Below are 26,427 nucleotides of genomic sequence, written 5' to 3' on the forward strand. Positions count from 1 at the left end.
ATTAAATTTAGAAGATCATCATTATTTTATGACCTGACTTTGGTTCATGAGGTTTTCCACAAGCAGACCTTCTATAACTCAAAAAATCAGTAGAATTTGTGGTATTTTGGGGGATATTTTATTAAGGATCCTTTGGTTTTGTAATAACATAACAACATATGTGGGGAAATAAGGGGTGGGGAGTAGAGGTTGTATTTCCACTTCTGCATCCTGTGCATGTTGATAATACAAAATAGATTTTGTTTCTTTTAAAGTTCTTCTAGGTTAATTGTTTATAGTATTGATGCCAGGGAAAATATATTAAGTTAAAAGTTCAAGGGAATATGAAATAATTTGTGTAAAAGACTGACTCTGAACCAGAAGGAATTTTAGTGGCAAAAATGTTTATTTAAATATTACTGTGAACTTTAGGGAAAGAGAGACCAAGGGGCAGGAAACCACTGATTCCTTAGCAAGCAAGGAAGCTAAAGAAAAGAACTACCTAGAACTAAACTTCTCTGAGAGGCTGATTAGTAAGGAAAAGTATATAAGCCAGAGAGTTGGGGGAATCCTGCATCCCCAGCTCAACTGAGGAGTAAAAGAGTTTTAAAAGGAGAATGGAGGGAGACATAGGTGGGGGCTCCTAGCTCTAGCAGCACAAATGAGTTAATTAAAAAATTGTAAGTGAAGGGTGGTACCACAAAGACTTAATCCTTTCACACTCAAACAAGCAACATTATTTTGTTGATAGGATTTCAGGTAGGAGCAAGGTACTTAGTAACTTGAACAACAGGATGGGAGTATAGATTGACAATTATAAATCATATTTCTCTGTCTAATATTTCCTCTACTTCAGTATTACGTGACTAACAATGGAAAGTTTTATGTCCTAGTTAACTCATTCTGAGTAAAATTAAGGAAAAGAATTGGAATCTGATCTAATTATTGTACAACAAGAAAAAATTCATTAATAAAGTAATTAATTCTTTACAAAATTAAGAAATTCCTCAATTCTGGGGAATATTCCATTTTTTAAATTTTTGTACCCTAGTGCTTAACTCAGCACATTGCACAAAATAGATCTTTAAGAAATATTTATTCATTGAATTGCAATCATACCTCTTTTCTTTAAATCAGTTAATCATCATGATCATGACTATCATCTCTTTCTATCTCAACAATCATATGCCAGAAAAGCAGCATATATGACATAATGGAGACAATGCTGCATTTGATATCAAGACAACTTGAGTACAAGTCTTCCTCTGATATTAATTGTGTGACCCAAGGGCAAGTAACCTAACCTGAGTCCAAAATTCCTAAAATTTTAGGTCAGACTGATTGAATTCCACTAGAGTGGAGATTATTATTCTCAATTCTTCATTCTCAAATTTTCAAAAAATTTTCAGGTTCTTAATGCAATCATAGCAAAAAGGTGTACATAGTACATATTTAATATTATATGTTTTGGTGTTTTCTTATACTGGGAAATATATGTATGCCTTGAAATGAGATCATATGCTCACATTATAAAACTCTTGCCTTAGGGAGAGAAGGATATAAAAACACTTTAGGGGCAGCTAGGTGGCACATTGGATAGAGCACTGGCCTTGGAGTCAGGAGTACCTGAGTTCAAATCTGGCGTCAGACACTTAATAAATACCTAGCCATGTGGCCTTGGGCAAGCCACGTAACCCCATTGCCTTGCAAAAACTAACTAACTAAATAAATAAAATTAAAAACAATAAAAACACTTTAACTTATATTTAATATGAAACTGATATGTTTTCATAAGGTATAAGCCTTGTTATTCTAGAAAGATAGTAGTGATACATACACATGTGAATTAAGAAATCAAAGGGTATATTTATGTGTATGTTTACATGTACATATATATATATATACATATATATATACAAACTCTGAAAATGACAAAAAAAAGGTATTAATTCATACCTCCCATTTCTATCCTTGAACAGGTTATGTAAAACATTAACACATGGAAAATTTCTTCTTCTTCTTTTTTTTTTTTTTTTTACGGAGCAGATAGCAAGTTTATTTGTTGAAAGCAGAGAGTGAATAGACCAAAGAGGACAAATAGTGGGAATGGAAAGTAAGGATCCTGGTGAACCTGAAAAAATGTTATTAATTGTTTCAGGAGCTTCACACTGAGAAAAATAGCAAATTCTTTGTGGAAAGGGAAGTTGTTCTCAGCCATTCAACATCATCTGCACTAGTTATTCATAGTTGATGCAACTGTTGCTGTTCTCATGCCCCGCTACCAAAATTTCCAGTTCTTCTTCTGTCATTTCACCCAGGGTGATGAGGACATGTCGAATTTCAGCCCCCATGACTGTATCATTCCCTTTCTTAGCAAATACCTGGAGCCCCTCACCGTAGTCTTCCTATGTTTTGCTATCATTGGCAACATTGGAAGAAAGTGTTCAAAGTCCAATTGCCTTCATGTTCATCTCATCACTCTTGGAATTCCTAAAACCTTGAGAACCTCAGCATTGGTAGGGTTCTTGCCTAGGTCTGGCATCATGCTTGGTCGAACAACTGGAAGGCTGCCTTGAACTCTGCATTCTGATCCTTCATGAAGTCATACATCTTAGCCTGCAGCTCACTCCTATTGCTTCTGCTGCTTTTGCTGTTGCTTCTCTGTTCTGTTTCTTTTTAATAAACATTTCACTTTGACTTTTGTTCTGTCTTATCTGTGCATCCATTTAAGCTATCTTCTGGCAAGCCAAAACACAACTTGCATTCATCTTCCTCTTAATGAGTTTATTTTTTTCAAGAAACTTTAAATGATAGCAACAGGAAAAGTTTTCTCCTGACCCTGGAACACTAGAATTCTGTGTTGCTTTGTTACTTTTTAATTTTTAAAAACAAGCCCTATTTTTCCTTCCTCCCTAATTGAGAAAGTCAAAAGAGAGTAAAACATAACCATTACCAATTTGAATTGTCAATAACAACAAAGTTTTATACTTTAGTGTATACACGTGTGTATCTATATACAGATAAATATACATTTTTCTGTCTGCATGTATAAATGTATTTACATATATTAATGATTTATGTTCACACCTCTGAAATCATGTTTTTCAGTGTTCCTAAATGTTATAGTGATTTTTTATAATATTTTACCATTATACAAGTTGTTCTATTACTTCTACTTTTTTTACTCTTAATCTGTACATAAAAATTCCCAACTTTAAGCACAACCTTTTCAAAGTTTATTATGGCATGATATAAATCCGTTACAATTATTTTCCATAACTTATTCAGCTATTCCCAATTGATGTACAATTCAAAAATATATTACTACAAAAAGAAAAAACTACAAATATTTTTGTGTACCACTATTTAGAAATTATTTTGCTTGAGAATAATCCCTCTTTTAATTTAACCTCTGACTTCCAATTTCTGCTTTGGCCTTCTCCCTTTCACTTTTTATTTCTTTGTTGAATTATAAGGAATTTTTGTACTCAGGTCTATTTGTGTACACACACACACACACACACACACACACACACACACACACATACGGGCAACCTTCCTTTCACCAATTATTTGAGAATCAAGTTCAAGTGTCAATAACAAATCTTCAGTCTTGTTTGTACAAATTTCAGTTTGTATGTCTTCATTATGTGAAGTAATTTTCCTTATATTTTGCCCCTTTTCTTGCCATAGAACATGCTTCTTATCCTTCTTTTCCACATTTTTTTCAACATAGTAAATAAATTTCAGTCATTTCCAGACCTTCTGTCTAATAACACTTCCTAAAGATGATGGAATTTAGAATGGAAACTTATCCTGGTCTCATTTTAGAATGAAAAACAGTTTATCTTTATTTAGTCCCTTATCATTTTTCATAATTACCTTTTTAATTCTTCTCTTGATGCTAAGTTTTACTTTAAATGTCCTACTCAGTGCTAATCTTTTTCATCAGTAATGATTGGAAATCCTCTGTTTCATGAAATATCCATTTTTCCCAACTAAGATTATATTCATTTTAACTGAGCATTTATTCTTGATTGCCAGCTTATATCCTTTATCTTCTGTATTATCATAATCCAAACTTTATATTCCTTTATATTCATAACTACTAAATGATGTGAGCCTTTCTGTGTTTCCTTGATAATGCATTCTTTGTTATACCTTGCAAAACTTTTTAAACTTGAAAATTGTAGACTTTGTCAATATGGTTTATGATTGTTTACATTTTGAAATTTCATTCAAATGTCCTGAAATAGTGTCTTGACTCTTTTTGGGGACTTGATATTTAAGTAATTTTTAAATTATTTGTTCAAATTAACATTGTTTTTGCTGGAGTACCTTACATTTTCTCCTGTTTAGTCATTTTTTTTGTATTTTAGTATTTCTTATTTTCTCAATTTGCTATTTGCTTTCATTTTACTCTATACATTCCAGGCTATTTGTTTTTTAGACAAGGGTTTGTATCTCTTGTGTCAAACTATTAATCCTTTTCCTATCTTTTTTTCATACATAATTTATTTTCTCTTTTTTTTCTAGTTTTTCATTTTGTTAAAAATATTTTTTCTTTTTTTTTTTCAATAGAGCACTGACCTTGGAGTCAGGAGGACCTGAATTCAAATTTAGTCCCAGATACTTAATAATTAAGTAGCTGTGAGACCTTGAGCAAGTCACTTAACTCCATTACTTTGCAAAAAAACCAAACAAAAGCAAAACAATATATATTTTCAACTGTTGCTTTCTTCTAGAAATTCAAATTTAACTTGTACCTAAGCTGTGTTTTATTTTGAGGCTTTGCTTGTAGATGTTTGGCAGTCATTCTCTTCTGGGTTTGTCTTTTGTATCCCTATGTATATGTATATACATATATACAGACATATAGAACTATGTACATATATGTATATGAATATATATGTATATGTATATTTATATGAAATTTATGAAGGGTTCATACATTCATTAACTTAAGATTTTATCTTAGAACCAGAATTTTCCTGTGGGAAAATCTGGACCTGTCCTGCTTTTGTTTTCCAGGTTTAATATGAGGTTTTAAAGAAAGACTAGCACCTCTGGTGTGAAGGCTTACCAAACTGTTTTCAGGACTGCTTATTCACCTTTAGTGTCCATGTTTCACCCAACTCTTAGTTGTGGCTCCATGAAGTAGTAGTATATGCAGCAACCACAGCCACAGCAAAAACATGGCAGCATACTAGACTAAGACAAGTTAAAGGTAAACCATAGTCTTCAAACCCAAGCAGTGAGTTAGGAGGTTGTCTACCTTAATCATGTGAAGACTTCCTCTAATAGGCAGAAGAAAAGAATTTGTTTCTATGGTCATGAAACAAGATACAGTGGAAAAATTTGTCAGATATCAAAGACATCAAAGTCTGCATACTACATTCTTGGCAATCTCCAGTCATTCTGACTTTTGTCTTGCTTCAGAGTTTTAGTGACTCAGAAACAACAAGACTAATAACATAAATAAATCCAATTCACTAGCAAGTCAAGACATCACCCAGTGATGTCATTTGTCTCCTTCAAAAGTAGAGGACAAATAATTCCAGGATTTCAGGTACAACTCAGATTTGGGGCCTTAAAGTTTCAGTGTTCCCACATGATCCAATCCAAGACAAAGTTTAATTGCTGCCCTCATGGGCTTAGCATTTCAAGTTCCTAACATGCTAAGTGCCTGAACAATCAATTTGTAGCCTGGTAATTTCAACTGTTGTTGGATTCAGACATTATTAGTAAAATGGAAAACAGATTTTGTTGTAGAGTCAAAGAAACCCCTTTGTTCTGTGATTCCTGGCCTGGTTATTATGCTGCATGCTTCAGATTGGGCTTCAGGTTAAAACTGAAACTCCACCGAATTTGCTACTCTCAAGACATAATGTAGGGTCTAGGACCTCTCAAATCCTAGAATGTCACCTCTGGATACATGTACCCTCCTGATTCCATTTTGTATCTATGATTCAGAACTGAATTGTGCTAAAGTTTAAGTGACTCTATGGTAACTCTAGCCAGGATAAAAAAAAAAAAACCTTTCTCTCCTAGAACTTAATTAAAGGAGGATCCTGGCTATAACCTGGTCTTATTTTATGCAAACCTCTCTGTTCCTCTCTCTCTTTCTTTCCAATTTGACTGACCAAAAAAAAAAAAGACAATATGATTTTTTTCCCCTTGCATTTCCTGATCAGGATTTCTTCATGTGAATTTTCTAGAACTATTTAAAGGAGCCCCCCCCCCCCCAACGGGAAGGGAAAGAGTACTTGAAAATCTTTTGCTTCCAAATATAACTCCTGGACTTTCAAATTCAACATGCTACATAGTCATTTTCCACATCCATGATGCCTCATAGTCATACTCCTTTTCTTTCTTACATTTTCTTTCTTCTACAGTATGTTTTCTGCCATCTGTTCCAAACTTTGATCTAATCCACCCTTTTAATATTTCCTTTTTTTAGTTTTTTTTTTTTTTTTACAAGGCAAATGGGGTTAAGTGGCTTGTCCAAGGCCACAAAGCTAGGTAATTATTAAATGTCTGAGCCCGGATTTGAACCCAGGTACTCCTGACTCCAGGACTGGTGCTTTATCTAATATGCCACCTAGCTGCCCCCCCTTTTAATATTTCTTAAGTCCCCAAAATATCTTCAATTTCTACTGTATTGGTTTTACAATGTAAATTGATTTTATGTTGGGCTGATTTTTATAATATCAGCATGAACTCATCTTAGTCATAAATGTAGTCTTTCCTAGTCCAAATTGCCTTAAAGAATAATTGAAATGGAGTACTGCTAAGTTCCTCCAACTTGACCCTAGCACATTTGTCTGTTTTTATATGCCTCAACCATTTTAACCTGGGATAACATGTTGTTTGTAAAAATCATTCAAAGATAAATCCTTTCCTGTCTGTATATTTAGAGGTGATTTAATCTCCTATGAGTGGATGAGTAATTGTCTGGTTCTGATTTGAGAGATTCTGATTTTCTGGCCAAGATTAAAAGAGGCAGTTAAGTCCCATAAAACAATTAACACTCCTTAATTGTCAGAGGGAATATGATCAATTGCACCTCAATGACAATCCACTTTCCCAAGCTATGATCAATCATAGTGTTCCCCAACGATACTATAGTAGGGATGTATGGCACTCTGTGGTCCTAGAAAGAAATGGTCAACAGTGGATTTTGTTTCTTCACTGGAGGTTTCACTTGCATCAAAAGAATCAACATTACTAAATTATGCATGAATTTTTCCTTGCTTATTAACTGGCTACCAGTTAAGTGCTTAAAATTGGTTTATCTTTAAACAGTTAGAAGGACTCTGTTGTTAGGTCGTTAAAATGGGGAGACAATCTATGACAAAGCTATTTAGCAGAACCACAGACCTTCTTGGGAGGAATCCTTGAAAATGATTAAAACTTTAGAAAGGTACTCTTAGAGACAATATCTCTATTTATTGAATATTGAACTGGTAAAATATATTTTTAAAACTTCTCTAAATGGAAAATGTACTTTACCTGACAAGGAGAAGTAAGATTCAGACTACAATCAGGTAGGAAACCTCATATTCATTGTTTTAACTGAGACTTGTGGAGACACTTTTCTAAGATTCATCAGTTCTGCCTGTATTGTTTGTTTGTTTTCATTTTACTAGCCACAAATCCTCTGGTAAACAATTCTTGACCTCCATCCCTGAATAATTTCTGTAATTTGATTCCTCTACTATTGATTCTGAGCATCAAAAAATCTACATGACTCCATATGAACAGATTCTTTTTCAGATCAGTGGAAAAACACAAATTGACACACCTTATGCAAGGTTTGAATATTGATTAAAAATAGCATAGAAAGGATATATTAGCCCTAGAGCTATGTCTACCACACAATATCTTTATACCAAAGACTTATGAAGGGGAAACCCAGGTTGAATTTTCAACTAGGAAGACTAAACTCCATTCAGTAGAATTGTGATACAACTGACATTTGTTTCTTTCTTTGTTTTAATCACAGAAAACCTATGATTGCCTTTCTATTGTATCAAAGTGATAATACTGAAAGGGATGACAGAAGATAACTAGTTTAATCTCCCAACCACAGCATGATTAAGTACACAAATACAAAGCAGAGGTATTGAAATACTCTTGTGTTTCCTCCAAACAATGTACCACTTCATAGAGTAAGTTTATTAGTGTCCTGTGCAAGTTATTAAATAAGAATAGGATTTAAGATTATGAAGAGGTACATGGAAGTCACTTGCAAAATCTGACTTTTAATATAAAATCCCATCCGTAGGTTTTGTGCTAAATAAGGGGAAACAAGTTGACTCCAATGTAACAGACGCCTAGGTTAGAAGTAGCAGATAAGTGCCAGTCATAAACAGTAAAGTCAGAAAAGATACTATATAAATTAAGAAATCTAAGTTGGCACTGTTAACTTTAAGATGATATTGAAATGTTAATGAGTTAACCCAAAGGGGCTATGCATAAGGGTTAAGTCATCCATCTCTTACTAGAATCATAAAATTGGGACTCTGACATTCTCCTTCTTGAATACTACTTCATCTGGCCAAGGGTCCATACTACAGGTTCTACCAATGTTGATCCAAATTATTTAGATGATTCTATGTACCCCCTTCCCCCCTCCCCTTCTCTACATCTTCTACCTTCTTCTTCTGCCTAATTCTTCATTCTTTCCTACATTTTCCAGTACTTTCTGTCTCTCTTTAAATCTTATTAAAGTGTGATTGATACATTCCTCCCTAGATGCTGCCAATCTGATCATTCCTCTCAAATTTCAAAAGAACTAGACTTCCTGGTCATGATTCAAATGGACTACTCTTTGTAATCTCCTTGCTTAGGTATAAGTTGGGGTAGCACCCTAGAACTATCTGTTTGTAGCAATATCCTCCCACTGTTGGTCCCTCAAAAATACTATTTAAACTATTCTTTCCAGACCAAGTTATATCCTGATCTTCTCAGGCTTTAATTCCCTACTTGATCATCCAACAATTGTTTTCTATTTTACATATAAATGTTAATTACCATGTTGTAACCCCAGATCCTTCATTCATCATTCCCAACAGCAATAGATTGTAATCTTATTTTGGTCAAGTGTTGATAACATTTTATTTGTGCATCCTCAATGATTAATACAGTATTTAGCATAAATAAGGTTCTTGCTCAATATTTGTTGTTTGATTGATTATTACTATACTTCTGATGGTAAACTAGTTGGTACAGCGGATAGAACATAAGTCCTGGAGTCAAAAAGAGTCAGGAAGACTCCTCTTCCTGATTTCAAATTTGGTCTCCTATACTTACTTATTGCATGACCCTGGTTACGTCACTTCAGCCTGTTTGTCTCAGTATCCTCATCTGTAAAATGAACTAGAGAAGGAAATTACAAGATGCTTTTGTTATATTTTACCAAAGAAAACTCCAAATGAAATTATGAATAGTCAGACATGACTGAAAAATAACTGAATATATATACTTCTGAAAATATCTTTCAATGATGAGTAATAGTCACTTACCAATCAATTAAATGACCAAAAAAGTCATCTTTGAAATTTCTTTACTCTTTAAATTGTTCAAGTTCAAATAATCTAAATGAGCCAGCACTCTGTTCTTCCCTTGCTCCTCCTCTTTTAGGAACTGGTAATGAGCATATTTTGCCTTTGCTAAATGAATTTTTCTCTTTTTCTTCTTTTATTAATGCAGTGGTGATTATCTAGGGATAACAGAAACCAGACTCAATGCTGACATATGCTAGTTCATTATTTGAAGATTGGCCTGACTGTTATAGAAGAACAAAAAGGAAGGAAACTCAGTGGACTGTTTTGTTTTTGTTTTGGAATCAAGCTATAAGCATTTATGAAGTACTTACTATATATTAGTCACTAATTATATATTATTATTATTATTTATTATATTATATATTATTAATTATAAAAAACACAGATTCTACCCTCATACTAATGGATGAGACATTTTAAAAAAGCATTCCTAGAAGATATATCAGTGAAAAGGGAAACTAATGTTGGAGACTAAGTACTAGAAATTGGGCAAGGCAAGGAACTCTGAGAAAAGCCTTTTCCAGAAAGTCAGAATCTTAAAGCTGAATCTTAAAAGAAATCCAGAGAAGGCAGGAAGTATAATTGAGGAAAAACATTCCAGGTGTCCAGGGACTGAAGCTACTGCAAAGAGAGTCTGGAGTATAAATTATGTTTTAGAGATATAGCAAAAAGTCCACTACTGCTGAAGTTTAAGAGTTTGAAGTCAAGAAAGTAAAATGTAAGAAGTCTGAAAGAATCAAGTCACACTGTGAAGGGTTTTAGGAGCCAAATACAAATTAGAATTTACTTCATGGGGACAAGATATTGGAGCTGACTTGTATTTAATAGATTTCAGAAGAAGAGTACAAAGAAGCATGGGTACCCATTTCATTAGGGTATGCCCCAAATGGAATTTCAATAATTTTCATAATAATGATAATAATAATTTTAATAACTATTCAATTTTAAAGGACATTACTTATATTATTAAAAGGATTGAAAGCTTAAGATTTTTTTATCAACAATGAAAATTTAATTTAAATTGCAAATTTTTTAGAAAAAGGAAACTTCATTCTTCAGCATGGTGACAATAGTCCTGGGGAGGCTGAGACTGGTGGATCATTTTACTTAGCTAGTGAGCTAAAATGAATCCAGGTTCAGGTTAACCTCAACACTAATAAGGAGTATGATTATAGTCCTAGATATTGAAGGACACAATTCTTCTAAAAAGAAGGGAGAACTTGTCCAGGTTTGAAAAAAGGGAACAAATTGAGTGGCCTTTACACTTTGGGATAATGAGTAAGTAACAGAATCAGTCTAGTAGTGGTTCTCAAACATTTTGGTCTAGGACAACATTAGAAATTGTTTAGTACATCCCACCTCTCAAGTTTTTGCGTGAATTATATTTTGGTATTTTTAGAAATCAAAATGTCTTTGTATTACTACAAAATTAGTTTGGAGGGGTCCTTGGAATATACTTTGAGAGCCAATGATATAGTCATTATCCTGTTCCTCCCCATATGGTATTCTAACTCCCAATTACATGCCATTGAATAGATTCTTCAATTTATGTGGAATGTTTCATCCTCTCACTTTAATGACTTTCCACTCAGCTCAAAACCCATTTGTTCAAGAGATACACTTTTATCCATTCTCCAAGATTCCTTTGCCTTCCCCTCTGCAACTACCAAACATATGCTTATATATTCACAAATATATATATATGTACAAATTAACATAATTGAGCATAGATTCATATCCATAAACATACACATGTGGATATGTGTGTGTACATATTCATGTATACATTGAAATACAAGCAAAAAGTTTATCTATATTCATTAACCTTACCTTTTTGTATAAACACATACAAATTAAACATTTGTATATCAGTGCACACACATGTAGAGACACAAATAGTTTGAATCACAATAACTTTGCATGTATATATATATATATATATATATATATGCCCATGTGTGCATTTTAACAAAGTTTTATGCATTTTAAGTTGAAAGAATCTACTTTGAATTCTGTCTTTTTGCTAGTTATATATTGTGTTGTCCAGAGAAAATTCCTTCCTCTTCTGGATTTCTGTGTTCCTTTCTGCAAAATTAAGATGTTACTAGTATCATCTGGCTTCCACTCAAGTAGTCTGTTTATGTGTACTGCACTCTTTGTGAAAAGAGATACAATTCTTAATTTGACTTCAGAATGGTGAAGGAATATTCATTTGGGAACATGCTGCTAGCCTGTATGAGAAGTGGAGTTTCTGACAGAGAAAGAAAAAAACTTGTGGCTTCAGATATTTTAAAAATAAAAAAAGATTTTGGAAACTGCAGGCATGCAAAGGAAACTAGATCCTGAGGATATCCCTGATTGCTACTTTGCCTCCATATATATATATATCAGAGACAGTCCTTTTAGATGAAATCAGAACCTCTCTCTTATTTTGAAATAATGTCTCTTTCACATCAAGTTCATTGACTCTTTTATATTTTTTACAATTATCTTTTTTTCATTTTTTATTTTATTTTAGTTTTCCATATATCTTAATATGTAGTTCTTCTCAAATGCCTGTTTGCTATTTTACTTGACTAAATGAGTTTGCATACTACCCTCTCTTTTTCTTTACCTTTTGTGGAACCAGTGTTTGGTAAAAAGAACTCAAGTCAGTAAGGTATGAGCTAAGGGCCACCTTTCTCCTAAGGGCAAGAAATCTAGAAAATAATATTTGTTCTAAATACGTTGTACCCTAAGAAAATATTTCAGGCAGCAGATAAATACTGTAGTAGATTGACACTCCTCTTGGAGATAGGCAATTAAAAACAAAAATATGTCTTTGTTCAAGAAGGAAATTGCAGTCTCCTTTGGACAGGGTGAGGTCAGCTTCAAAGATGTGCATTCACAATTCTAATCAGCCACATTTTAGACAACTTATGTGGGCATATATAACTTTCAAAAAAACATTCATGAACCACACTAGCTGACCTTTAAGCTACTAAACTAAATATTTGTGGTTTCAGTTAGCAACATTAGAATGAGTCACTGCTGGGATCCTGGATCCCATTGAGGTTTTTCTTATACTATCAATTGTTGCAAAGCATTAACTGGAGAAATGAGAAGAGTAAATAAATGAATGGTTATTATGACAGAATATTCATAGGAGGCTAACTCAAAGCTGAGGGTCTGAAGCAATGGTCTTTTTTCTTCCTTCTTTTATACTGATCTATATCTCTGACTGCAACATTTAGGCTACCTCTACCTTCTACACTGACATACCACCCCTACCAGAAAGAACTAATAATGGTCCTGCCATAGAGTTATCCAGAATGAAGTCTGGTTGGAGAAACTGCCTCTCCTATTAGCTCCTTTTTCATGGACCCATTCTTGAATAAAAGAGATTTGGAAATCTAATTTATCATTACAGTCTAATAACTCTAAGTAGCAGTTCACTACACAATTCTAGGGGAAATTTATTAGCATTGTTATCAAAGCACTATTGTTATTGATTATGCAATTATTAATCTCATTATTCTTTGCCTCTCTCCAAACTTAAGGGAAATATTTTAGATAAAACAGAAAGGATCAATAATCCCTTTAACATTGCTGTGACTATTCTGAGTTTTTCATACACATTCATAATATTTAAATAAATAGCAAGTTCTTTTCAATTCCATGCACATCATTCTAAGGTCTAAAGAATTCATGGTAAATTATGTCCCTGACTTAAAGGTTGAAGTCAGGCAAAAGTCAGTCATGATTATGTTTTTGCCTGGGCAATCAAAGGACTATTAAGATTTAAAATAATTCTGACCATCATCTTGAGAAAGTTCAAATTGAACTAATAAAAGCTCTCAAATAGTATTTTGAAGACTATTTTAGCACAAGGTGCTTTTTTTCAAAGACATCTGACAATATAGACAGAGTGAGAGTTTTGTTTTTAGTAGTAAACAAAGGTCATTACTGAAGCAGAGTTTTGAATTCTGTTGACCATACAATACTGCTATAAGAGAATCATCTAAACTGAAATCAATATTGATTATTTACTAATAAACAGATATTTAAAATGAATAATAAAACCAACAAAATTATTAATTGCTTACATGGGCAAAATACTGTACTATTTTATATATAAAATTTAATATTGTGTTAATTTTTTTTAATATTTTATTTTTTGCCAAGCACATATATACAACTTTTTGACATTTGCTTTAAAAACTTTGAATTCCAAATTATTTTCCTTATTCCTTCCCCATTCCCTCATTTAGAAGGCAAACAATTTGTTATAGACTAAGCATGTTATACATATTTAGACTTGGAAAGCATATTCTCACATTACTCATAGTGTGAAAGAAAAAGATGAAAACCTCAAGAAAAAGGAAGCTCGTCATCTTGCAAAAATTAATATTACTTTGTACATCACACATTTCACTGTACATTAGTCCATATGTCTTTCCTTATTTTCCTGAAAGAATCCTGCTCATCATTTCTTATACCACAATAGAATTCCATCATAATCACATACCATAATTTTTTCACTTATTCCCCAATTAATGAGCATTCCCTCAATTTCCAAATCTTTGGAACCAAAAAGGAGTTGCTATAAATATTGTTGTAAGATGTCCATTTTATTTTTACTTTTTAATCTCTTTTTGAATACGATGGTATTTCTAGATGAAAGGGTATGCATGGTTTTATAGCATATTGGGCAAAGTTTCAAATTGCTCCACTGAATGGTTGAGTTAGTTCACAACTCCACCAACAATAAATTAACGCTTCATTTTTCCAATATCCAAGCCTATATTTCTCATTTTTCATTTCTATTCTATAAAGTCAATCTAATAAGTATGAGGTATTATCTCAAAACTGTTTTAATTTGGAACTCTCCACTTGAGTGAATGAAAACATTATTTTCAAATACAATAGATAACTTTGATTACTTCCTCTGAAAACTCAATATTATTTAATCATTTATTGACTGGAAAGTGGTTTTTCTTTTTACAATTTTGACTCAATTCTCTATAGATATGTAAATGAGGCCTTTAACAGAGAAACTTGTTTTTACAAGTTTACAGTACCTAACTTTATTTTCTTCTATCCTGTTTCTCCCTCATTTAATTTATTCTTTTTTCTCCTTTCCTTTTGATCCTCTTCAAAATTACCCCTCCATTATTTCCTCCCTTCTGTCACCACCTATTCTTTTTTCTTCCTCCCATTCTATTTTCCTATACAGTAAGTTTGATTTTTCTTTTCAATTAATCTTTGAGTCATTTCTGATGAGAGTAATGTTCATTAGCTGATTCTTACCTCTCCCTTTTTAACCTACACGTAACAGTTTTTTTGCCTCTATTATGTGAGAAAATTTACCCCTTCCTACCTCTCCTTTTCTCCCAGTATATTCCTCAACTACCTTTTTTCAATTTTATAATTTGAGATACCTTTCATATTCAACTTAATCCTGCTCTCTCTCTGTATATAAACATACATACACAGATGCATAAACACACACAACACACACAGACACACACACACACACATATGTAGTTTTCAACTATGTTAATAAGAAGAAAGTATTTATGAGATCAAAATATCATCTTCCCATGCAGGAATGTAAACTACTGAATCTTAGGAACTCCCTTGCGATTTCACTTTTGTTACTATCTTTTTTCTATTTCTTTTATATTTCGGATCTGAAAATCAAATTTTCAGCTCTGGTCTTTTCATCAGGGAAGTTTTAAAGTTCTTTGTCACCATAACATTTTCTATAGTCAGATTTTTTTTTTTCTATTTGCTGATTTTCCTAGTCCATTACTTGATTTTGACATTGTAGGAGTCGGGCTCTGCTTTCAGAGGTTTTCGGGGATTTTGTGTAGATGTTTCAGAGATAATTCTAGGGACGTAAAAGTTTTCAATTCTTCCAAGGTGGTATGATCTAGGGAGAGGTGCATGATACACTTTTGGTGTTCTCGTTTGTGAGTGACCACAAGCACTCTTTTCTGTCCTGGAAATGTGAGGATGCTTCTTGATCCCCAGATGCTACAGGTTCTGATGGGCAAGTGCTTTTCCTGATTCTGGGACTGCTTCCCAGGATGGTGAAACAATGATGAAGTGGGACAAAGCTACAGTCTTTTCCCACAAAGAGATCCCTGTAATTTCATTCTGACAAATTGTTGAACCATCTTAACATATAAGGGGTGAATGTTTTGAAAGTTGAATCAGTGGCTCCCAAGTCTGGTCTTTGTTTGCTTACTCTCAATTAGGTTTGATAGATCTTTCCTGCTTAACTTCTAAGATTTCTTTGGAGTCTGTGGGCTGAGATATCTGGAAACTGCCACAGCTTCCTGTGATTGAGTCACCGCAAGACCTTCTCCTGTTTTATTCAGGTCCACGTTATGTTGATACAGTTTTTGCTGACCTGTACTCATCTCTCACCCTAGTGCAACACACCTTTCCTTCTGACTTTCCAAGTTGTCTTGAGATGGAAATTGTTTCATTCATTTTTTTTATGATTCTGACATTAGAGAATTTATTTAGCCATTTTGGAAAGGTATTTGGAGGAGTTTGGGAGTTTGGGGGACAGCTCCAATGAGTCATTGTCTTTACTATGCCATATTGTTTCTATTATCCTTCTTTGATAGTTTCATAAAAGTCAAGACTATTTTTATCATAGGTTTCAGGTCATCCAATAATTTTTTAAATTACCTACAACTATTTTCCATTTTGCAATGAGATAATTTACATTTTTTAATTTCTTTTATGATTTTATTTTTGTTTTACTTTGTCTTAATTTCTGAAAGAGCTATTAACTTCCATTGCCTTGATTCTAATTTTAAAGGAATTATTCCCTTAGTACCTCCTTTTCCATTTGTCCCATTATACTTTCTAGGGAGTTTTGTTTTTATTTTTCCTTCAAAGAATTTTCTGTTTCTCCTTATTTGTTAATTTCTGCTTGTTTTGGAAAGATTTTATTTATTTTGAATATTACAATTTTCCCCCTGTTCTTGCTTCATTCCCCCCAGCCCCCCACAGAAGGTAGTCTGCTAGTCTTTGCACTGTTTCCATGGTATACATTTATTTAAGTTGAATGTGATGAGAGAGAAATTATATCCTTAAGGAAGAAACATAAAGGATGAGAATTATGTAATATGATAACTTTTTTTTTTAAATTAAAGGTAACAGACCTTGGTCTTTGTTCAAATTCTACAATTCTTTCTCAGGTTATAGATGGCATTCTCCATCACAAATACCCCCAAATTGTGCCTGATTTTTGCCCTGTTGGTATGAGCAAGTCCATTAATGTAGATCATCACTCCCATGTTACTGTTAGGGTGTACAGTGTTATTCTGGTTTTGCTCATCTCGCTCAGCATCAGTTTATGCAAATCCTTCCAGGCTTCCCTGAATTCCTATCCTTTCTGATTTCTAATAGAACAATAGTGTTCCATCATACACATATACCACAGTTTATTAAGCCATTCCCCATTCGATGGATATCCCCCTGAATTTCCAATTCTTTGCCACCACACACAGAGCTGTGCTGTGAAAATGTGTACAGATGATGTTCTTACTCCTTTTCATAATCTCTTGAAGCCATAGCTCCAATAGTGGTATTGCTGGATCAAAGGGTATGTATGCCCTTTGGGTATAATTCCAAATTACTCTCCAGAAAAGTTGGATAAGTTCACAAAGTACCAACAAAGTCTGTCTCCCAGATTTCCCACATCCCTTCCAACATTGATCATTGACATTTCTTGTCATATTGGACAATCTGAGAGGTGTGAGGTTGTACCCAAGAGATGTTTTAACTTGCATTTCTCTAATAAGTAATGATTTAGAGCAATTTTTCATATGACTATGGATCCTTTTGATCTTTTGATTTCCTCATCTGTAAATTTCCTAAGCATATCCTTTGATCATTTGACAGTTGGGGAATGACTAGTCTTTTTTTTTTTTTTTAATTTGACTCAGTACTCTGCATATTTTAGAAATGAGTTCTTTGTCAGAAATATTACTCATAAAAATTGTTTCCCAATTTACTAGATTTCTTTTGATCTTGGTTGCAGTGGTTTTGTCTGTGCAAAAGGTTTTTAATTTAATGTACTCAAAAATTGTCTAGTTTATTTTTAATGGTGTTCTCTATCTCTTCCTTGGTCATAAACTGCTTCCTTTCCATAGATCTGACAGGTATACTACACTTTGGTCTTCTAGTTTGTTTATAATATTGTTTTTTTATGTCTAGATCCTATACCCATTTTGATCTTATCTTGGTATAGGGTGTGAGGCATTGGTCTAATCTAGGTTTCTTACATATTACCAATTTTCCCAACATTTTTATTGAAGAAAGAGTTTTTATCTCAATATTTGGACTATTTGGAGTTATCAAACAGCAGATTATTATAATCATTACCTGCTATTGCACCTAGTCTATTCCACTGATCCACCACTCTATTTCTTAGCCAGTATCAGACAGTATTGATAACTGATGCTTTATAATATAATTTTAGATCTGGTAAGGCTAAGCCACCATCTTTTACACTTTTTTCATTAAATCCCTGGAGATTCTCAATTATTTCTCAATAGGAATTTACTTATAACTTTTTTTCTAACTCATAAACGTAATTTACTAGAATGTTGATTGGTAGGGCCTTAAACACATTATTTAATTTTGGTAGAATTGTCATTTATATTATATTAGCTTGGCTGATCCATGAGCAGTTGATATTTGCCCAGTTTTTTAAATCTGATTTTATTTGTGTGAGAAGTGTTTTGTAACTGTTTTCAAAAAGTTTCTGAGTCTGCCTTGACAGATAGACTCCCAGCTATTTTGTATTGTCTGAATGTACTTTGAAAGGGATTTCTCCTTCTGGCTCTTTCTACTGCATCTTGCTAGTCATGTATAGAAATGTTGACAATTTGTGAGAGTTTATTTTATATCCTCTGACCTTGCTAAAGTTGCTAATTATTTCTAGTAGCTTTTAAGATGATTTTTTGGGATTCTCTAGGTATAACATCACATCATTTACAAAGAGTGAGAGTTTTGTCTCTTCCTTCTCTATTCTAATTCCATTGATTTTCCTTTTCTTCTCTTATTGCTGAAGCTAACATTTCTAATACAATATTGACTAGTAGTGGTGATAATGGACATCCTTGTTTCACCCATGATCTTACTGGGAATGCCTCTAGACTATCCCCATTGCCTATAATACTTGTTGATGGTTTCAGATAGATAATGCTTATTAATCTAAAGAACAATCCATTTATTCCCATGCTAGTGTTTTCAGTAGGAATGGGTGCTGTGTCTTGTCAAAAGCTTTTTCAGCATATATTGATATAATCATATGATTTTGGATAGGTTTGTTGGTGAAATAATTAATAATACTAATAGCTTTCCCAATATTGAACTAACCCTGTATTCCTAGGATAAATTCTACTTCATAATGTATTATCTTCGTGATAACTTGTAGTCATTTTGCTAAGATTTTATTCAAGATTTTTGTATCTTTATTCATCAGAGAAATAGGTCTATAGTTTTTTTTCTCAGTTTTAACTCTTTCTGGTTTAGGTATTAGCACCATATTGGTGTCATTGAAAGAATTAGGCAGAATTCTGTCTTCTCCTATTTTTTTTCAAAGAGTTTTATATAGAATTGGAACCAGTTGCTCCTTAAATGTTTGAGAGAATTCATTTGTGAATCCATTTGACCCTGGAGATTTTTTCTTAGGGAGTTCAATGATGGCATGTTGAATTTCTTTTTCTGAGATAGGGTGATTTAGTTATTGAATTTCCTCTGCAATTAAGATGGGCAAAATATTTTTGTAAATATTCATTGATTTCATTTAGAGTAACAAATTTATTGGCATAGTTGGGCAAAATAATTCCAAAATTATTGCTTTAATTTTCTCTTCATTGGTGGTGAGTTCAATTTTTTCATTTATGATACTAGCAATTTGGTATTCTTCTATCCCTTTTTGAAAATCAAATTGACCAGTAGTTTATCAATTTTATCATTTTTTTTTCATAAAATGAACTCTTGGTTTCATTTATTAGTTCAGTAGTTGTCTTGCTTTTGATATTATTAATTTCTCCTTTAATTTTTAGAAATTCTAATTTGGTATTTAATTTGGAGTTTTTAATTTGAAATTTCTCTAATTTTTTTTACCTGCATATGTATTTAATTGAGTTTATCCTTCTTTAATTTATTCATGTAAGCATTTAAAGATATTATATAACCCCTGAGAGCCACCTTAAGTGTATCCCATAGATTTTAGTATGTTTTTCATTTTTATTACTATCTAGGGTAAAATAAGTAATTCTTTCTCTAATTTGTTGTTTGATACACTCATCCTTTAAAATGAAGCAATTTGGTTTCCAATTTGTTTTTGGTTTATATCTCCCTGGCCCAATATTACATATGATTTTCATTGCATTGTGATCTGAGAAAAATATATTTCTACCTTTCTGCAATTTATTATTAGATTTTTATGCCCTAGTACATGGTCAGTTTTTTGGGTAAGTACCATGTGCTGTAGAAAAAAAAGGTATATTCCTTTCTGTCCCCATTCAATTTCCTCCGTAAGTCTGTCATCTTTAGTGTTTCTAACAATCTGTTTACCTCCTTAACTTCCTTCTTATTTATTTTATGATTAGATTTGAGAGAGAGAGGGTGAGGTCACCTACTAGTAGAGTTTTGCTGTCTATGTCTTCCTCTCACTCCTTCAACTTCTTCTTTAAAGATTTGGATGCTATACCATTGTGTGCATACATTTTTAGTATTGAAATTTCTTTATTATCTATGGTATCTTTTTAGGACGATATAGTTGTTTCCTTCCTTATCTCTTTTAACTCTATTTTTACAGATGTCTTGTCTGAGATAAGTATTGGTACCCCTGTTTTTTTTTTTTTCACTTCATCTGGAGCAAAATATATTTGGCTCCAACCCTTTACTGTTACTCTACATGTATCTCTCTGCTTCAAATGAGTTTCTTGTAAGCAGCATATTGTAGAATTCTGGTTTTTAATCCACTCTGCTTTGTGCTTATGTTTTAAGGGGCTGTTCATCCCATTGACATTCAAAGTTATAATTATTTATTCTTTATTGCCCTCTATGTTATCTTCCCTCTGTTTTTGTTTTCCCCTTTTATCCTTTTATTTATATTCCACAGTCTTTTGTTTCTGAATACCACCACCTTCAGTGTGCTTGCCCTCCTATATCTAAACTCTCCCCCTTTTCCCCTCCCCTTTTCCTATGCCCCTTCTTCCTTCCCTTCCTTCTGTTACTTCCCTCTTTCCTCCCCCTCCCCTTTTCCCCTTTTCACATTTTAAAGATAAGTTTCTTAACTGAGTATATGTATGTTAATTCTAAGCTAATCTGATGAAAGTAAGATTCAGGAGGTTCTCACCTCCTCCCTTATTCCCCTCTACTGCAATAGTTTCTTTGTAACCTCTTAATATAATGAGATTTACCCCATTCAGTCTTCTCCTTTCTCCTATCTTTTTACTGCCCCCCTTTTTAAGGAGGTATTGTTTTTAAATCATTCTATCTGACTCACAGAAAGGTCTTGAGTGCCCATCATTTCTGGCTAAGTATATTCTTTCTACTAGAATTACAATTATTGAGAGTTGTTAGAGTCTTTCTCCCAAGTAAGGATATAGTCAGTTTCATCTTATTGGATAACAATTTCTCAAATAAGTCATTAATGCCCATCTCTTCTGGATAATTAAATTCTCTCTAACAGAACTACAGTTCTCTAGAGTTATTTAAGTCTTTCTCACAGGTATGGATATAACCAGTTTCATCTTATTTGATAACAGCATTTTTTCTTTTTATTCTGCCCCCTCACCTTTTTTTTAAATCTACTTTTTCATGTGTCTCTTGAGTCTCCAGTTTGAAATCCAAATTTTCTATTAAGTTCTGGTATTTTCTTCAGAAAAACTTAAAAGTCTCCTATTTCATTAAATGCCCATCTTTTGCCCTGGAAGAGGAGGCTCAGTTTTGCTGCATAATGAACTCTTGGCTACATTCCAAGGTCCCTTGCTTTTCAGAATATCACATTCCAGGCCTTTTGATCCCTGAATGTTTATGTAGCTAGGTCCTGCATAATCCTTACCATGGCTCCTTGGTATTTAAATTGTTTCTTTCTGACTGCTTAAAGGATTTTCCCTTTTATCTGATAATTCTGGATTTTAACTACAATGTTCCTTTGCATTTTCTTTTTTGGGACCCCTTTCCAGAAGGGATCGATGTATTCTTTCAGCAACTACTTTGCCCTCTTGTTCTATGATAGCTGGGCAGTTTTCCATTTCTAAATCCTATAATATTGAGTCCAGGCATTTTTTTTTTCTTTACAATGTTTTCATGAAGACCTGTAATTCTCAGGTTGTTCATTCTTGATTTATTCTTGAGTTCAGTGTTTTTTGCTGATGAGGTATTTTACATTTTCTTTTATTTTCTCAGTATTTTGGTTTTGTTGAACAGATTCTTGTTGTCTCTTTAAGTCATTGGTTTCCACAGACTCCATTCTTTTTTTAAGGAAGAATTTCCCTCATTTATCTTTTGCAACTGCTTTTCCAGTTGGTCAGTTCTATTTTTTGCATGAGTTTTCCATTTGTCCATTTGAGGTTTTGAGAGAATTATTTTCTTTTTGCATTTGTCCAATTGTATTTTCAAAACATTTGTTTTCTTGTTGTAAGGTGTTAACTTGTTGAGTTTCTTTTCCCAAATTTTCCAAATTTTCCAATTGATTTTTAAACTTCTTCCTGATCTCTTCAAGTAAATAATTCAGTGCTGGAAACCAAATCATATTCTCCTCAGAGATTCTATGTCTCTCTGAATTAGGATATTTTCATGCTAGGAATTTTTCTATGCTCCTCCTTGCTGCCGGCCTTTCTTCATTTTCCTAATATCTTGCATTGGGGGATGGGCTGGTTCCCAGAGATTTGGTTTTGGGATCCCTAAAGGCTTTATTCACTGGATTTAGTAACTATATGTGGGCCTGACAGTAAGGGGTGCCAGAGGCTGAAACTTACCCTCCAGCCCTCCTGGGAAGTCCCAGACTGTCAGTCACATGGCCACACCTCTACTCTCCAGTTGTTTCTCTGGAGCGAACACCACCGGGGCTGATCTTAGGCTAATCCAGCTCTCACCCACCCCATTGGCTTTCTCTGCTCTGTGCTTGGCACACTCCTGATCCCTGATGATAGACCTTGAGATAAATGTTCTTCATCTAGCTTCTCTTTCTGGGTTTTTTTTTTTTTATTGGATTTCCATTAAGAAGTTTGTTTCATATTAAATATGAGGGATGATCAGGAGACCTTAGCATAACACCTGGCTCCTCTCTGCCATTTTAGCCAGATGTCTCATTTCTGCTTTTTTTTTAAACATTCTTCTCCTCATTCATGTTTTTTTGTTTTTGTATATCTCATCATTTGGTTTATTCTTTTTTAAATGTTATTTTCTTCAACATTTTTCCATGTCCTTTACCAATCTATTCAGTCATTTTTTTTTTTTTAGGATTTTCTCGCTTCACTCTGCTCTCATCTATGAATGGCCACAAGGACTCATTTCTATCTTGTAACTATGATAAGGGTACCTAGTCCACTGTGCTTCACAAGCTTTAGTGCACTATTGCTCCTCCTTGTCCTAGATTTGCCACATAGACTTGTGACACAGAACTGAATATGGGAAAAACAGATGAGTCCTGCCTCTAGTGCCAGCAAAGAGGCCCTTATAATGTCCAAATCAGGTGTTCATCCCACTTACTATCTGTAGACTGAGAACTCCAGAAGCAATCACTGCCACTGCAGATTCCATGTCTCTTAAGACCTTCCCCTTTGACTGGATCTGGACTGCAATGGCCTTTGTTGTACTATGCTTATCTCTCTTCTTGTGTGACATACCTTTCCTGTCAACCTTTTAAGTTGTTTATAACTGGAAAATTATTCCACTCATACTTTTGTGATTTATGTTACTGGAGGAATTGTATGGCATTATTTATAATTTTAATAAGGCCTTGGGATGGGGAGAGTATAAGTTACTACTTATTCTACTGATTAGGTTCCATGTCACTATAATTTGTTTTTTTTTTAGGTTTTTGCAAGGCAAGTGGGGTTAAGTGGCTTGACCAAGGCCACACAGCTAGGTAATTATTAAGTGTCTGAGACTGGATTTGAGTCCAGGTACTCCTGACTCCAGAGCTAGTGCTTTATCCACTACTCCACCTAGCTACCCCATCACTATAATTTGTTAAACAAGTAAATGCTGTTTTCTTCATTATCTAGATCCTTTGCTTCATCTTACTTTGCATTTGTGGCAAAAGATCTAGGAGATATTTGGACTCATGACTTACTGATTGCTAAGCAATAATTATTACCAAAATCTATTAAATCAGCAACAAATCTCAATTCTCTTGACATGAAATTTAAGAATGGTTTGAGCAATCTTCCAAATAATAAATTTTTATCTCATTCAAATATCAGATTCATTTTGGTCATTCTTACTACCTGCTAGTTACCCAAATTATTTTCTCCCAAATAGTTTTTTCCACTATTAATAATTGCAAACATGCAGCTTAATTCATTCATGGAATAATTTTCAAATATTCCTGCTACCTCATCTACCTTATGCTATATTTTATTTTCATCAATGTCACCCATTCATTTCATTTTGAATTTTGTAGATACTGGGTTAGTATGGTATCTCATTATATTTTGCCTAAACAATTGCAATTGTCTATTCTCTAAAAAAATCCAAAATTTTTGTCATGGCAATTTCATGAATTTAGTATATAGTCTCAACTTATTTTTTTTAATTTTGCCTTCCTCTGTTTTAAATAATGGATGCTATAATTAAAAAATACAGTTCATATAATTATTTTCCCTGAAAAATACTTAAATTTTTTCATATTTCCCCTTCTTGAAATGTCCTCCTTATGCCTACCTGTCAAAATTCTATCCATCTCACAAGGTGCATTTGTATATGAAGTCTTTTTTAATTTCTCTTGAAACAACTGAAGTTTTTCATAGTTGGCATAAAAATCAGAGAACATATTTTCTCAGATTGTTACTAAACTGTAATGTCCTAAGCCTGATAAGAATTCTTAAAGCATCTGATTGAAGATGTTCAACCCAAAGGATTCATTAACTTTTGGGAAGCAGCCAAACAAGACCAATAAAGGAATATAAAATAATGTGTTTCAATCTGGAAAAAATATCTTCAGGATTTAGTGGACTGCAATTTGTAGATGAATTAAAAATATGATAGCACATTGAAAAAAATATAACGTAAACTTAGACTGAATTTCAAAATAGATTCAGTGTCTTCTAGGAGGTATGCATTAGTATTCGTTGCCCAGGCCAACTCTGGTGAATGTTGTTTCATTTTGGCTGCTTCAGTTTAGGAAGCATATTAATAAATTTTAACAATGTATAAAATAATGAATCTAAAAGCAGAAAGAATTGCATTCAAATCCAGCTTCAGAAAATTATTACTTGTGTAAGCCTGGGAAAATCACTTAACCAATTTTTATTTTAATTTCCTGAGCTATAAAAAGGGAATGTTAATACAATCTCCCTCTTTAGGGTTCTTGCAAAAATGAAATGATTTAAATTGTGTAAAACACTTCATACACCTTAAAGTAATATATGTGCTAGATGTTTTTCTTGTTGAAATTGCTGTTGCTGTTACCATCATTATCATTATATATCCAAAGGGAGACTTGAGGAATCTCTAAAGATAAAAATTAGAATTTTAAAGACTTTCATGTAGGGAAAATAATTAGAATTGTTCTGTATATATGTATGTATATATACATACATGCATACATACATACATACATACATAGAATTAGGAACATTTCTAAAGAGATGAAATAAAATTTGACTTGTGAAATAAAACTTCCTAACTTCATCTTTGTGAGTTAGAGATCAGCCTTCACCTTCATGTCACAGATTTTAATTTCTGACCTCAAAATTGTTTGGAACTGGAAGAATATCTCATGCTATCTGTTCATTGTCTCTCCCACTCCAAAATTCTACATATGGCAGTATATTGAAGTGAATTGGAAAAGGAATGAATGCTGAAAGAACTCAGAGAATAGCTTTACTATACCATTTTGGCATAGTCCCAGAAGTTCCTTTAAATATCTTTTTTTTTGTTTGTTTTGTTTTGTTTTTTCAAGGCAATGGGGTTAAGTGGCTTGCCCAAGGCCACATGGCAAGGTAATTATTAAGTGTCTGAGGCCAGATTTGAACTAAATATCTTTTTAATAGAGTTCAATGGCAGGATTATTTTTAAATGAGAGCTTTCTAAGGGTTTTATTTGCAATTTTGTAAAAATTAAAATGTATATTTGACTATAGGTATCTTATTATTTTTTAAATTTAAATTTAATGTTTTCTGTTGTTTTATTTTATTAAATATTTCCTGGTTACATTTTACCAACCACTTTTTGAAAGGTTTTGAGATTTACAATGTATTTCTCTCCCTCCCTTCCCTCCCTCTCCCTGACAGAAAGCAATGTGGTATAGGCTATCTATATAACATGTTATAACAGAAGAATTAGATTTAAATGGAAGAAAACATTACAGAGAACAAAATAGCATAATGTATAAGACAACTTTTAAAAATTGAAAATAATAAGCTTTCATCTTTGTTGAAAGTCCACAGTTCTGTCTCTGAATATGGATAATATTTTCCCTCACAAGTCCATTAAAATTGTCATTGATTATTGTAGTTCTGAAATGAATCATGGTTGATCATTACCCCATATTATTAATGCAATTCATGCAATTTTTTCCCAGGGTTTTCTGAAATTCTATCCTTGATTAATTCTTTTAGAACTATAGTGTTTTATCACATGCATATACCACAATTTGTTCAGCCATTCCCTAATTGATGGACAT

General features: G+C 33.1%; 1 pseudogene; it reads right to left on the reverse strand.

Moving 5' to 3' along the window:
* Positions 1-2,189: 2,189 nt before the first annotated feature.
* On the reverse strand, positions 2,190-2,589 carry LOC141491874 (myosin light polypeptide 6-like; annotated as a pseudogene).
* Between the last annotated feature and the right edge of the window lie 23,838 nt (positions 2,590-26,427).

This window comes from Macrotis lagotis, chromosome 6 (genome assembly GCF_037893015.1).
Source record: "Macrotis lagotis isolate mMagLag1 chromosome 6, bilby.v1.9.chrom.fasta, whole genome shotgun sequence".
Classification (NCBI taxonomy): Eukaryota; Metazoa; Chordata; class Mammalia; order Peramelemorphia; family Peramelidae; genus Macrotis; species Macrotis lagotis.